Here is a 16,472-nt window from a genome sequence, read left to right as displayed (position 1 = left end):
CTGGAACATTGACAAGGAGCAAGGAAGACAGACTCAGGTGGAGCTAAATAGCAAGGCAGCCAACGAGCTCACCAAAACACCTGAGGGAGGAAGCCCAGAGACTGCAATACCACCCGTGACCACAGAAGTGAACCCAGCCACAGAACTCACAACAGTACCCCCCCCTTGAGGAGGGGTCACCGAACCCTCACCAGAACCCCCAGGCCGACCAGGATGAGCCACATGAAAGGCACGAACAAGATCTGGGGCATGGACATCAGAGGCAAAAACCCAGGAATTATCTTCCTGAGCATAACCCTTCCATTTGACCAGATACTGGAGTTTCCGTCTAGAGACACGAGAATCCAAAATCTTCTCCACAATATACTCCAATTCCCCCTCCACCAAAACAGGGGCAGGAGGCTCCACAGATGGAACCATAGGTGCCACGTATCTCCTCAACAACGACCTATGGAATACATTATGTATGGAAAAGGAGTCTGGGAGGGTCAGACGAAAAGACACCGGATTGAGAATCTCAGAAATCCTATACGGACCAATAAAACGAGGTTTAAATTTAGGAGAGGAAACCTTCATAGGAATATGACGAGAAGATAACCAAACCAAATCCCCAACACGAAGTCGGGGTCCCACACGGCGTCTGCGATTAGCGAAAAGCTGAGCCTTCTCCTGGGACAAGGTCAAATTGTCCACTACCTGAGTCCAGATCTGCTGCAACCTGTCCACCACAGAATCCACACCAGGACAGTCCGAAGACTCAACCTGTCCTGAAGAGAAACGAGGATGGAACCCAGAATTGCAGAAAAATGGAGAGACCAAGGTAGCCGAGCTGGCCCGATTATTAAGGGCGAACTCAGCCAACGGCAAAAATGACACCCAATCATCCTGGTCAGCGGAAACAAAACATCTCAGATATGTTTCCAAGGTCTGATTGGTTCGTTCGGTCTGGCCATTAGTCTGAGGATGGAAGGCCGAGGAGAAAGATAGGTCAATGCCCATCCTACCACAAAAGGCTCGCCAGAACCTCGAGACAAACTGGGAACCTCTGTCAGAAACAATATTCTCAGGAATGCCATGTAAACGAACCACATGCTGGAAGAACAAAGGCACCAAATCAGAGGAGGAAGGCAATTTAACCAAGGGCACCAGATGGACCATTTTAGAAAAGCGATCACAGACCACCCAAATGACCGACATTTTTTGAGAAACGGGAAGGTCAGAAATGAAATCCATCGAAATATGTGTCCAAGGCCTCTTCGGGACCGGCAAGGGCAAAAGCAACCCACTGGCACGTGAACAGCAGGGCTTAGCCCTAGCACAAATTCCACAGGACTGCACAAAAGCACGCACATCCCGTGACAGAGATGGCCACCAGAAGGATCTAGCAACCAACTCCCTGGTACCAAAGATTCCTGGATGACCGGCCAGCACCGAACAATGAAGTTCAGAGATAACTTTACTAGTCCACCTATCAGGGACGAACAGTTTCTCGGCCGGACAACGATCAGGTTTATTAGCCTGAAATTTCTGCAACACTCTCCGCAAATCAGGGGAGATGGCAGACACAATGACTCCTTCCTTGAGGATACTCGCCGGCTCAGATAACCCCGGAGAGTCGGGCACAAAACTCCTAGACAGAGCATCCGCCTTCACATTTTTAGAGCCCGGAAGGTATGAAATCACAAAATCAAAACGAGCAAAAAATAACGACCAACGGGCCTGTCTAGGATTCAAGCGCTTGGCAGACTCGAGATAAGTCAAGTTCTTATGATCAGTCAATACCACCACGCGATGCTTAGCACCCTCAAGCCAATGACGCCACTCCTCGAATGCCCACTTCATGGCCAGCAACTCTCGGTTGCCCACATCATAATTACGCTCAGCAGCAGAAAATTTCCTGGAAAAGAAAGCACATGGTTTGAACACTGAGCAACCAGAACCTCTCTGTGACAAAACCGCCCCTGCACCAATCTCAGAAGCATCAACCTCGACCTGGAACGGAAGAGAAACATCAGGTTGACACAACACAGGGGCACAGCAAAAACGACGCTTCAACTCCTGAAAAGCTTCCACGGCAGCAGAAGACCAATTAACCAAATCAGCACCCTTCTTGGTCAAATCGGTCAATGGTCTGGCAATGCTAGAAAAATTACAGATGAAGCGACGATAAAAATTAGCAAAGCCCAGGAATTTCTGCAGACTTTTTAGAGATGTCGGCTGAGTCCAATCCTGGATGGCCTGAACCTTAACCGGATCCATCTCGATAGTAGAAGGGGAAAAGATGAACCCCAAAAATGAAACTTTCTGCACACCGAAGAGACACTTTGATCCCTTCACGAACAAGGAATTAGCACGCAGTACCTGGAAAACCATTCTGACTTGCTTCACATGAGACTCCCAATCATCTGAGAAGATCAAAATGTCATCCAAGTAAACAATCAAGAATTTATCCAGATACTCACGGAAAATGTCATGCATAAAAGACTGAAAAACAGATGGAGCATTGGCAAGTCCGAACGGCATCACCAGATACTCAAAATGACCCTCGGGCGTATTAAATGCCGTTTTCCATTCATCTCCCTGCCTGATTCTCACCAGATTATACGCACCACGAAGATCAATCTTAGTAAACCAACTAGCCCCCTTAATCCGAGCAAACAAGTCAGAAATCAATGGCAAGGGATACTGAAACTTAACAGTGATCTTATTAAGAAGGCGGTAATCAATACACGGTCTTAGCGAACCATCCTTCTTGGCTACAAAAAAGAACCCTGCTCCCAATGGTGACGACGATGGGCGAATATGTCCCTTCTCCAGGGACTCCTTCACATAACTGCGCATAGCGGTGTGTTCAGGTACGGACAAATTAAATAAACGACCCTTAGGGAATTTACTACCAGGAATCAAATCGATAGCACAATCACAATTCCTATGCGGAGGTAGGGCATCAGACTTGGACTCTTCAAATACATCCTGAAAGTCCGACAAGAACTCTGGGATGTCAGAAGGAATGGATGACGAAATAGACAAAAATGGAACATCACCATGTACTCCCTGACAACCCCAGCTGGTTACCGACATAGAGTTCCAATCCAATACTGGATTATGGGTTTGTAGCCATGGCAACCCCAACACGACCACATCATGCAAATTATGCAGTACCAGAAAGCGAATAACTTCCTGATGTGCAGGAGCCATGCACATGGTCAGCTGGGCCCAGTACTGAGGCTTATTCTTGGCCAAAGGTGTAGCATCAATTCCTCTCAACGGAATAGGACACCGCAAAGGCTCCAAGAAAAATCCACAACGTTTAGCATAATCCAAATCCATCAGATTCAGGGCAGCGCCTGAATCCACAAACGCCATGACAGAATACGATGACAAAGAGCACATTAAGGTAATGGACAAAAGGAATTTGGACTGTACAGTACCAATAACGGCAGAGCTATCGAACCGCCTAGTGCGTTTAGGACAATTAGAAATAGCATGAGTAGAATCACCACAATAGAAACACAGTCTGTTCAGACGTCTGTGTTCTTGCCGTTCTACTTTAGTCATAGTCCTGTCGCACTGCATAGGCTCAGGTTTACTCTCAGGCAGTACCGCCAGATGGTGCACAGATTTACGCTCGCGCAAGCGACGACCGATCTGAATGGCCAAGGACATAGACTCATTCAAACCAGCAGGCATAGGAAATCCCACCATTACATCCTTAAGAGCTTCAGAGAGACCCTTTCTGAACAAAGCCGCTAGTGCAGATTCATTCCACAGAGTGAGTACTGACCATTTCCTAAATTTCTGACAATATACTTCTACATCATCCTGACCCTGGCATAAAGCCAGCAGATTTTTCTCAGCCTGATCGACTGAATTAGGCTCATCGTAAAGCAATCCGAGCGCCAGGAAAAATGCATCAACATTACTCAATGCAGAATCTCCTGGTGCAAGAGAAAACGCCCAGTCCTGTGGGTCGCCGCGCAAAAAAGAAATAATAATCAAAACCTGTTGAATAGGATTACCAGAAGAATGAGGTTTCAAGGCCAAAAATAGCTTACAATTATTTCTGAAGCTCAGGAACTTAGTTCTGTCACCAAAAAACAAATCAGGAATCGGAATTCTTGGTTCTAGCATCGATTTCTGATCAATAGTATCTTGAATCTTTTGTACATTTACAACGAGATTATTCATTGAGGAGCACAGAGCCTGAATATCCATGTCCACAGCTGTGTCCTGAAGCACTCTAATGTCTAGGGGAAAAAAAAGACTGAAGACAGAGCTAAGAAAAAAAAATGATGTCAGGATTTCTTTTTTCCCTCTATTGGGAATCATTGGTGTGGCTCCTTGTACTGTTATGGCTGGCAATCAGGCAACACAGCGTGCAGTAATCAGCGCACATACAGAGATCTGGCAATAACCAAAAACAATAGGACGAGCTCTGAGACGTGGAATCTCTGTAGACTGCAGTACCTGATCTATCCTCACACAACTATAAAGCAGCAGTGGATTGCGCCTAACAACTACCTATGCAACTCGGCACTGCCTGAGGAGCTGACTAGCCTGAAGATAGAAATACAAGCCTGACTTACCTCAGAGAAATACCCCAAAGGAATAGGCAGCCCCCCACATATAATGACTGTTAGCAAGATGAAAAGACAAACGTAGGAATGAAATAGATTCAGCAAAGTGAGGCCCGATATTCTAGACAGAGCGAGGATAGCAAAGAGAACTATGCAGTCTACAAAAAACCCTAAAACGAAAACCACGCAAAGGGGCAAAAAGACCCACCGTGCCGAACTAACAGCACGGCGGTGCACCCCTCTGCTTCTCAGAGCTTCCAGCAAAAGACAATAGCAAGCTGGACAGAAAAAACAGAAAACAAACTAGAAGCACTTATCTAGCAGAGCAGCAGGCCCAAGGAAAGATGCAGTAGCTCAGATCCAACACTGGAACATTGACAAGGAGCAAGGAAGACAGACTCAGGTGGAGCTAAATAGCAAGGCAGCCAACGAGCTCACCAAAACACCTGAGGGAGGAAGCCCAGAGACTGCAATACCACCCGTGACCACAGAAGTGAACCCAGCCACAGAACTCACAACAGTGCATATGTTCGCCTGTCTTAACTCATCTCCTTCCGCCTTCTTCAGACTGTGCGGCCTCATGGTCGTGGTAGGCGATAAGGGATCAGCTGAGGCCACCCAGTCTGAAGCAGGTGTAAGGACATGTGTGAGCGGCAAACATATTTACTGCACAAGGCCACGAATCCCAGCCACGCAGTGTGATTTGTTGAAAACACACTGCGGGTCTGGGATTCATGGCCATTGCTAACCGCACCGGCCAACATGAAATGAGGTCAGAAGACAGGCAGCGCTCACAGCGCATGGCCAAGGGATCACAATAGCGCAGACTCCTGTACAGCAAATAACAACGCTCAGGAGGCTGCGCCCAGCACCAAGGCGTTATTTATGTGCACCTGTGCTGCGTCTCCTTAAAAAGACAAGTCACGCCTCCAATACAGAACTGAACTACTGTTCAATGGGCTAAATTGTGTACGTCTTTCATTCTGCATGTGCAATGAGCAAAACTTAAAGAGCAACCTTTAACTTGTGGAGCTTTACTGCTGCACAAGGTGTGGCTCTTCAACATTGTAGCACCTGAGGGTGGGTTAAAGGTTACCTTTGAAATTGGTTCAAGTAGGCTTCCGCCTACACTCTGCTCCTCCTGCAGACCCTGGGCTCTAACTACGCCAGTTGGGGCCCGGAAGTGCTGGCTGCACAGAGAAAAACACCCACCATTGTGTCAGTGGGGTTCACCACCACCAGTTGTTCCCCTGCTGTGTAGCCGGCATCGTGTCCAGCACAAGCCACGCTGGCACAATTGAACAAAAGCTGCCACCAGTGCAGGCTTCGGCCTACACTCTGCTCCTCTCCTCCTCCTGCTGACCCTGGGCTATAACACCGCCAGTTGTAGCCTGGAAGTGCTAGCTGCACAGAAAAAAACACCCGCCATTGTGTTAGTTGGGTTCAGCAACTCCAGCTGTTCCCCTGCTGTGTAGCCGGCATCGTGTCCAGCACAAGCCACGCTTGCACAACAGACCAAAAGCTGCCACCAGTGCAGGCCTCGGCCTACACTCTGCTCCTCTCCTCCTCCTGCTGCTCCTGGGCTCAAACACCGCTAGTTTTTGCCCGGAAGTGCTAGCTGCACAGAGAACAACACCAGTCAATGTGTCAGTGGGGTTCAGCAACGCCAGCTGTTCCCCTGCTGTGTAGCCGGCAACGTGTCCTGCAAACGCCATGCAGGCACATGAACTGAAATTAAAGGGAACCAGGCCCCACCCCCCCAGGTGTTTCTATGTATAACAGCCACCTTGTACAGCAGTACTGCTGCATTTGTACAAGGTGGCTGACTTTTTCTCCTTGCCCACGTTTAATTAAACACGTACTAAATGTGTCTCATTGAGACCATTCCACTGTCCCTGAGGTGTGACTTTCCTTTCTAATGATACGCAGCACCACCCTTGGTAGCGCTTCCCGTCTTTTGACATCATTGGTTAGCTGGCTGCGCCTGTGCGTCTGCCCTGCTCGAAACAACGCCCCTCGGTGTCTTATTTTTTTGGACAGCGAGGGTGTGATTGATGGGCATGTGCAGTGCATATGTTTGCCTGTGTTCACACATCTCCTTCCGCCTTCTTCAGACTGGGTGGCCTCATGGCCGCGGCATGCGATAAGGGATCAGATGAGGCCGCCCAGTCTGAAGCAGGTGTAAGGACATGTGTGAGCGGCAAACATATTTACTGCACAAGGCCACGAATCCCAGCCACGCAGTGTGATTTTTTGAAAACACACTGTGGGTCTGGGATTCATGTCAATCGCTAACCGCAACGGCCGACATGAAATGAGGTCAGAAGATAGGAAGCGCTCACAGCGCATGGGCAAGGGATAACAATAGCGCAGTCTCCTGTACAGCAAATAACAACCCTCAGGAAGCTGCGCCCATGCACCAAGGTGTTATTTTGGACACCTGTGCTGCGTCTCCTTAAAAAGACAAGTCACGCCTCCACTACTGTTTGACAGTATAATGGGCTATATAGTGTACGTGTTTTATTCAGCGTGTGCAAGGAGCAAAATTAATAGAGCAACCTTTTACTTGTGCAGCATTAATGCTGCACAAGGTGTGGCTCTTGTACCTTGCTACACCTGAGGGGGGGTTAAAGGTTACCTTTAAAATTGGTTCAACTAGGCTTAGGCTCCTCTCCTCCTCCTGCTGACCCTGGGCTCTAACACCGCTAGTTTTTGCCCGGAAGTGCTAGCTGCACAGAGAAAAACACCCGCCATTGTGTTAGTGGGGTTCAGCACCGCCAGCTGTTCCCCTGCTGTGTAGCCGGCATCGTGTCCAGCACAAGCCACGCTGGCACAACAGACCAAAAGCTGCCACCAGTGCAGGCTTCGGCCTACACTCTGCTCCTCTCCTCCTCCAAACAAATCGTACGCAATTATCAGAGGGATTATTCATATACAGCTCACAGATATCCACCCTATATTAAAAATATAAACCTTTATTTAAACCTTAATAAATATAAACAACACACCAAACACCACAAGAAAGGAAAAGAACCAGGGGTGTGCCTACCCCTACACTGGCCTAACTTCACCTACCTATTATTCTAATAGAGCTACTAGGCTATAGTTGTAGATGCCTAAACACTATATAATCAGTTCTACTCTAGAATCCATTTATTCAAATAGGAAACTCTTTGTTGTACTAGATGTGACAGGACACCTATAAGAAATTCTTTATATGAAGATAATTATACTTTTACAACCCCCTAGCAAATCCTAGTATAAAGGGGGATTTTAGAATATATATAGAAGAAAATGTTCTACATATCCTGCTCTGTCCAATATGTACAGACAAAAACAGAGTAACTACACCCTACCAATCTAGATGTATCTCAATTATGGTGATATTAGTACACATATGTAGGCCAGGAAAACAATATATATACAAAGATCAAAAGAAAAAGAAAAACACCAAAAAACCTTAAAACCAATATCAGATAACCTTGGTCAAATGGCAACCCAAAATTTCATGTAGCCATTGTGCCCCATTTCAGATATTTAAGTCAACAACCGACTTCCAAGGCATATTGCCCATGTATATTGTGTACCAGGTTCAAGTAATTTACTCGACGCGTTTCCCCTCTTAACCGAGGTTCATCAGGAGACAAATATAAACGAGGTACTTATCGTTATCACTGCAGATACAGGTCTGAGGTGAGTCGATACATTACAGTGGTCGGGACAATCCCCTGTCTCGGTATGATGCCATGGCATCATGGCACTGATGGAACTGATTATATAGTGTTTAGGCATCTACAACTATAGCCTAGTAGCTCTATTAGAATATTAGTTTAGCCATTACATTAAACCATATTAGCTAAGCTTCCTGAGAATAACTACATTTTCAATCTAGTTTTTTCATCAAAGTACCAATCTAGTTATTTCACCAAGCAATACCAATTTATACATCTATTTAGATAAATACTGCATACATACCTCTTTTTCTTTCTCACCAGCTTATTCATCATCTTCCTCACCCCCTGCCACTATAGGGCCCATAGGGTGAGCAGGGATAGCCGTCGAGGAGCGGGGGCGCCACTGCGCAGGTTTTAGGGTGCCAACCTCCGCAAATAGGTAGGTGAAGTTAGGCCAGTGTAGGGGTAGGCACACCCCTGGTTCTTTTCCTTTCTTGTGGTGTTTGGTGTGTTGTTTATATTCCTCTCCTCCTCCTGCTGACCCTGGGCTATAACACCGCCAGTTGTAGCCTGGAAGTGCTAGCTGCACAGAGAAAAACACCCGCCAATGTGTTAGTGGGGTTCAGCAACGCCAGCTGTTCCCCTGCTGTGTAGCCGGCAACGTGTCCTGCAAACGCCATGCAGGCACATGAACTGAAATTGAAGGGAGCCTGCCCCCCACCCCCAGTTGTTTCTATGTATAACAGCCACCTTGTACAGCAGTACTGCTGCATTTGTACAAGGTGGCTGACTTTTTCTCCTTGCCCACGTTTAATTAAACACGTACAAAATGTGTCTCATTGAGACCATTCCACTGTCCCAGAGGTGTGACTTTCCTTTCTAATGATATGCATCACCATCCTTGGTAGCGCTTTCCGTCTTCTGACATCATTGGTTGGCTGGCTGCGCCTGTGCGTCCGCCCTGCCTTAAACAATGCTCCTCGTTGTCTTACTTATTTTGACTGCGAGGGTGTGATTGATGGGTACGAGCAGTGCATATCTTCGCCTGTCTTAACTCATCTCCTTCCGCCTTCTTCAGACTGTGCGGCCTCATGGCCGCAGCATGCGAGAAGGGATCAGCTGTGGCCGCCCAGTCTGATGCAGGTGTAAGGACATGAGTGACAGGCAAAAAAATTTACTGCGCAAGGTCACGAATCCCAGCCCCGTAGTGTGAATTAAACAAAAGACACTGCGGGTCTGGGTTTCATGGCCATCGCTAACCGCACCGGCCAACATGAAATGAGGTCAGAAGACAGGCAGCGCTCACAGCGCTTGGCCAAGGGATAACAAGAGCGCAGACTCCTGTACAGCAAATAACAATGCTCAGGAATCTGCGCCCAGCACCTAGGTGTAAATTTTGACACCTGTGCTGCGTCTTCTTAAAAAGAAAAGTCACGCCTCCACTACTGTTTGACAGTATAATGGGCTAAATAGTGTACGTGTTTTATTCTGCGTGTGCAAGGAGCAAAATTAATAGCGCAACCTTTGACTTGTGCAGCATTAATGCTGTTCAAGGTGTGGCTCTTGTACCTTGCAACACCTGAGGGGGGGTTAAAGGTTACCTTTGAAATTGGTTCAACTAGGCTTCGGCCTACACTCTGCTCCTCTCCTCCTCCTGCTGACCCTGGGCTCAAACACCGCTAGTTTTGGCCCGGAAGTGCTAGCTGCACAGAGAAAAACACCAGCCAATGTGTTAGTGGGGTTCAGCAACGCCAGCTGTTCCCCTGCTGTGTAGCCGGCATCGTGTCCAGCACAAGCCACGCTGGCACAACCGACCAAAAGCTGCCACCAGTGCAGGCTTTGGCCTACACTCTGCTCCTCTCCTCCTGCTGCTGCCCCTGGGCTCAAACACCGCTAGTTTTTGCCCGGAAGTGCTAGCTGCACAGAGAAAAACATCAGCCAATGTGTTAGTGGGGTTCAGCAACGCCAGCTGTTCCCCTGCTGTGTAGCCGGCAACGTGACCTGCAAACGCCACGCAGGCACATGAACTGAAATTGAAGGAAGCCTGCCCACCACCCCCAGGTGTTTCTATGCATAACAGCCACCTTGTACAGCAGTACTGCTGCATTTGTACAAGGTGGCTGACTTTTTCTACTTGCCCACGTGGAACTCAACACGTACAAAATGTGTCTCATTGAGACCATTCCACTGTCCCTGAGGTGTGACTTTCCTTTCTAATGATACGCAGCACCAGCCTTGGTAGCGCTTCCCGTCTTTTGACATCATTGGTTAGCTGGCTGCGCCTGGGCGTCCGCCCTGCTCCAAACAACGCCCCTCGGTTTCTTATTTATTTTGTCAGCGAGGGTGTGGTTTATGGGCACGAGCAGTGCATATGTTCGCCTGTCGTCACTCATCTCCTTCCGCCTTCTTCAGACTGTGCAGCCTCATGGCCGCGGCATGCGAGAAGGGATCAGCAGAGGCCGCCCAGTCTGAAGCAGGTGTAAGGACATGTGTGAGCGGCGAAAATATTTACTGCTCAAGGCCACGAATCCCAGCACCGCAGTGTGACTTTATGAAAAGGCACTGTGGGTCTGGGATTAATGGCCATCGTTAACCGCACCGGCCAACATGAAATAAGGTCATAAGACGGGCAGCGCTAACAGGGCATTGCCAAGGGATAACACAAGAGCGCAGACTCCTGTACAGCAAATAACAACGCTCAGGAAGCTGCGCCAAGCACCAAGGCGTTATTTGGGACACCTGTGCTGCGTCTCCTTAAAAAGCCAAGTCACGCATCCACTACAGTTTGACTGTACAATGGGCTAAATTGTGTACATCTTTCATTCAGCGTGTGCAAGTAGACTAATAGAGCAACCTTTCACTTGTGCAGCATTACATAGTAACATAGTAACATAGTTAGTAAGGCCGAAAAAAGACATTTGTCCATCCAGTTCAGCCTATATTCCATCATAATAAATACCCAGATCTACGTCCTTCTACAGAACCTAATAATTGTATGATACAATATTGTTCTGCTCCAGGAAGACATCCAGGCCTCTCTTGAACCCCTCGACTGAGTTTGCCATCACCACCTCCTCAGGCAAGCAATTCCAGATTCTCACTGCCCTAACAGTAAAGAATCCTCTTCTATGTTGGTGGAAAAACCTTCTCTCCTCCAGACGCAAAGAATGCCCCCTTGTGCCCGTCACCTTCCTTGGTATAAACAGATCCTCAGCGAGATATTTGTATTGTCCCCTTATATACTTATACATGGTTATTAGATCGCCCCTCAGTCGTCTTTTTTCTAGACTAAATAATCCTAATTTCGCTAATCTATCTGGGTATTGTAGTTCTCCCATCCCCTTTATTAATTTTGTTGCCCTCCTTTGTACTCTCTCTAGTTCCATTATATCCTTCCTGAGCACCGGTGCCCAAAACTGGACACAGTACTCCATGTGCGGTCTAACTAGGGATTTGTACAGAGGCAGTATAATGCTCTCATCATGTGTATCCAGACCTCTTTTAATGCACCCCATGATCCTGTTTGCCTTGGCAGCTGCTGCCTGGCACTGGCTGCTCCAGGTAAGTTTATCATTAACTAGGATCCCCAAGTCCTTCTCCCTGTCAGATTTACCCAGTGGTTTCCCGTTCAGTGTGTAATGGTGATATTGATTCCCTCTTCCCATGTGTATAACCTTACATTTATCATTGTTAAACCTCATCTGCCACCTTTCAGCCCAAGTTTCCAACTTATCCAGATCCATCTGTAGCAGAATACTATCTTCTCTTGTATTAACTGCTTTACATAGTTTTGTATCATCTGCAAATATCGATATTTTACTGTGTAAACCTTCTACCAGATCATTAATGAATATGTTGAAGAGAACAGGTCCCAATACTGACCCCTGCGGTACCCCACTGGTCACAGCGACCCAGTTAGAGGCTATACCATTTATAACCACCCTCTGCTTTCTATCACTTAGCCAGTTACTAACCCATTTACACACATTTTCCCCCAGACCAAGCATTCTCATTTTGTGTACCAACCTCTTGTGCGGCACGGTATCAAACACTTTGGAAAAATCGAGATATACCACGTCCAATGACTCACCGTGGTCCAATACTTTAATACATTAATACTGCACAAGGTGTGTCTCTTGTACTTTGTAACACCTGAGGGGGGGTTAAAGGTTTCCTTTGAAATTGGTTCAACTAGGCTTCGGCCTACACTCTGCTCCTCTCCTCCTCCTCCTGCTTCACCACGGGCTCTAACATCGCTAGTTTTTGCCCGCAAGTGCTAGCTGCACAGAGAAAAACACCCGCCATTGTGTTAGTGGGGTTCAGCAACGCCAGCTGTTCCCCCACTGTGTAGCCGGCAAAGTGTCCTGCAAACGCAACGCAGACACAAAGCTGCCTCCAGTGCAGGCTTCGGCCTACACTCTGTTCCCCCTGCTTACCCTTTGCTCCAACACCGCTAGTTGGGGTTCTAGGAAGACAATCTTTAATAGGCAACGCATCCGGGTTCCAGCACCGCCAGCTGGTTCTCGCCAGTGTTTTTGTCACGGGTACTCCCTCGTGCCCAGCCTGGTTCCAGCACCGTCAGCTGTTTCCGGGGACTGTCAAACTCACTGAGACGCCTATGCTTGCCCCGTCGTGTTGTGGTCGGGTTAGCCAACTCCAGGGTGCCTCCAGTTTAGGAGCTTCCTATGTGGGCTGCATGAATTGGTAGTCAAGGCTGGTTCTGTAGTGCCAGTAGGCCCAGCTCCCCCTGTAGGACTGTTGGGGTTCGGTAACTGCGGCTGCCTCGCGGCCTAGCTGTTCTCTCCTCTCCTGTGGGCCTTCGGGTCCACCACCTGGTTCCAGCACCGTCAGCTGTTTCCGGGCCGAGCCTTTGGCTTAGGTGCCTCCTCCTGGGTATCCGAGTTACGCCAACGCCAGGCGGTCCTCGGTAGTGCTTTTAAGCGCGGGCACCTACAGCTTAGTAACCGGGTTCCAGCACCGTCAGCTGGTCCTCGGTTGTGCCATTGGCTCTTGCACACTGGGGCAACGCATCCGGGTTCCAGCACCGCCAGCTGGTTCTCGGCAGTGTTTTTGTCACAGGTACTCCCTCGTGCCAAACCTGGTTTCAGCACCGTCAGCTGTTTCCGGGTTGTGTCAAACTCGCTGAGACGCCTATGCTTGCCCCGTCGTGTTGCGGTCGGGTTAGCCAACTCCAGGGTGCCTCCAGTTTAGGAGCTTCCTATGTGGGCTGCATGAATTGGTAGTCAAGGCTGGTTCTGTAGTGCCAGTAGGCCCAGCTCCCCCTGTAGGACTGTTGGGGTTCGGTAACTGCGGCTGCCTCGCGGCCTAGCTGTTCTCTCCTCTCATGTGGGCCTTCGGGTCCACCACCTGGTTCCAGCACCGTCAGCTGGTTCCGGGCCGAGCCTTTGGCTTAGGTGCCTCCTCCTGGGTATCCGAGTTCTGCCAACGCCAGGCGGTCCTCGGTAGTGCTTTTAAGCGCGGGCACCTACAGCTTAGTAACCGGGTTCCAGCACCGTCAGCTGGTCCTCGGTTGTGCCATTGGCTCTTGCACACTGGGGCAACGCATCCGGGTTCCAGCACCGCCAGCTGGTTCTCGGCAGTGTTTTTGTCACAGGTACTCCCTCGTGCCAAACCTGGTTTCAGCACCGTCAGCTGTTTCCGGGTTGTGTCAAACTCGCTGAGACGCCTATGCTTGCCCCGTCGTGTGGCGGTCGGGTTAGCCAACTCCAGGGTGCCTCCAGTTTTGGAGCTTCCTATGTGGGCTGCATGAATTGGTAGTCAAGGCTGGTTCTGTAGTGCCAGTAGGCCCAGCTCCCCCTGTAGGACTGTTGGGGTTCGGTAACTGTGGCTGCCTCGCGGCCTAGCTGTTCTCTCCTCTCCTGTGGGCCTTCGGGTCCACCACCTGGTTCCAGCACCGTCAGCTGTTTCCGGGCCGAGCCTTTGGCTTAGGTGCCTCCTCCTGGGTATCCGAGTTCCGCCAACGCCAGGCGGTCCTCGGTAGTGCTTTTAAGCGCGGGCACCTACAGCTTAGTAACCGGGTTCCAGCACCGTCAGCTGGTCCTCGGTCGTGCTGACGGTGTAGTTGACATGTAGTTGAACTCGCAGAGACCCATCGGCGTCGTGAAGGCTGTCTTTTCCTTGTCAGCCTCTGCCACGGGAACCTGCCAATACCCACTGGTGAGATCTAAAGTAGAGAAGTAATTAGCAGACTTTAACGCGGCCAAGGACTCCTCTATCCTAGGCAGGGGGTATGCGTCCTTATGTGTAATGCGGTTTAATTGCCTATAACCCACACACATCCTCATGGTGCCATTTTGCTTCCTAACGAGGACTAACGGAGCTGCCAAGGGGCTACAGCTGTCTCTCACTACCCCAGCCTCCTTCATCTCTTGTAACATGTCCTTGGCACACTGATAATGAGCTGGGGGTACAGGACGGTATCTTTCTTTTATGGGTGGGTGATCTCCGGTGGGGATGTGATGTTGAATCCCATTTACCCGTCCGAAATCAAGGGGGTGTTTGCTGAATACCCGCTCATACTCGTGCACCACCCTGTAGGCCCCCTGTATCTGGTGAGATGGAGTAGCATCACTGCCCACATGTAATTCCTGACACCAATCTTTTGATTGCTCTGCAGAGCCGTTGTCCTCCGCCGACTTTGACGGAGCCAAGGGCCCGGGTGCGTGTAGCACACTATTATTAACAGTAAACAGCTTGGCAAGTGTGACATATTTGGTTAGGTGGACTTCCTCCTCCCAGCAGTTAAGAACACGCAGCGGCACCCTCCCCTTGCGGACGTCAACCACCCCTCTGGCTGTCAGTAGGGTAGGCCTATTCTCTGAATACACAGGTTCTACCAGGGCCTGATAGTCCTTACCCCCGAGGCCTATGGCTGCCCGACACCATATTAACATTTCACTCCTGGGGGGTATTGCAATGGGATTCGAATCACTCACTGTGACCCGGCCAATTTCACCACCAGTCATCTCCACTTGCTGTCTCCGAATTAGGGCTCTGATTTCTTTCTGCAAAGCACGTTGTTCACTGTGACCAGCTGTCTCTGCTAATTGCTGCAACAAGACAATAACTTCTGCAAGACAATTTTCTATGACATTAGTACCGATCGTCATCATGCGGTAACGTTCACGTCGGTCAATATCAACAATGACAATTCCTTGGGCCTCCAATTCTACCCGCCCCACCTTAATAGTGACCTCTTTATATCCCACTTGTGGCAGTGGCTGACCATTGCTAGCTATTATGGTGAAATCATCATCAGGGGCACGGGTAATGTCAGTGTCCTCCCAATAACGCCTATAAAGAATGTAGGGCATAGTTGTCACCTGGGAACTGGTGTCCAGCAAAGCGTTCATGGGGATACCGTCGATCACGATGGGGAGAACAGGACGCCCCCGACGTATTTGGCTCTCCAATTTTGCGGGCCTGGGCGTTCTACTCCTGAGGGTTGGCCCTTGGCCCCAGGGGTTGCTCGTTTAACTGACAGTACCTTGCAAGATGGCCCACCTCGTGGCAGCGGCGGCAGATAAGTCATCCATCCTGATGAAAACGATCGTCGTCTCTGCCTCTGGTCGATGGAACCCTCCTTGGCTTTGCCAGGGGACATCCTCCGGTCTGGAAGCCAGCTGGATCTTCTCCTTGAGGGCCTCCTGTAGGGACTGGACGGTCCGGGCTAGGGCAGCAAAGCTCCTGGTCAGTTCCTGTACCTGGAGGCGCAGTCCTGCAGGGGAGTCGTCTTCTATGATCTGGGCATCGGCCTCGGCGGAGACAGGGGCATCTGGCGCCACCTCCTGGTGGTATGTGAGGGCTTGCCGCCTGGGAAGTGTGGCACGGCTGGGCTGCCGCTCCGGTAGCGCCTGGATAGCTTTATCTTTGAATTGCGCGAAAGTCAGATCTGAATTCTGCATGGCCAGGAAGTGTAACTGGGCCCCTTGGTTACTGCACAGGAGCCCTTCAACGAACCGCTCTTTCAGGAGTTTATCTTCATCTTGCATGCTGTTTGGGTCACTTTGCTTGATGGCCCGCAGCGCCTCCTGCAGATTAAGGGCATAGTCCCGTAAGCTATCCTGCGTCCGCTGCTTGCACCCATAGAACGCCAATTTAATTTCCGTAGCGGTGCGGGTGTCTAAAGTGGCTTTAAGCTTGGCAAATACTTGTTGCGCAGTTTTCTTGTCCGCAGCGGGCCAGGATTTTACTTCCCTCA

This window comes from Ranitomeya imitator, chromosome 2 (genome assembly GCF_032444005.1).
Source record: "Ranitomeya imitator isolate aRanImi1 chromosome 2, aRanImi1.pri, whole genome shotgun sequence".
NCBI lineage: Eukaryota > Metazoa > Chordata > Amphibia > Anura > Dendrobatidae > Ranitomeya > Ranitomeya imitator.
Note: the sequence above shows the minus strand (reverse complement) of the source record.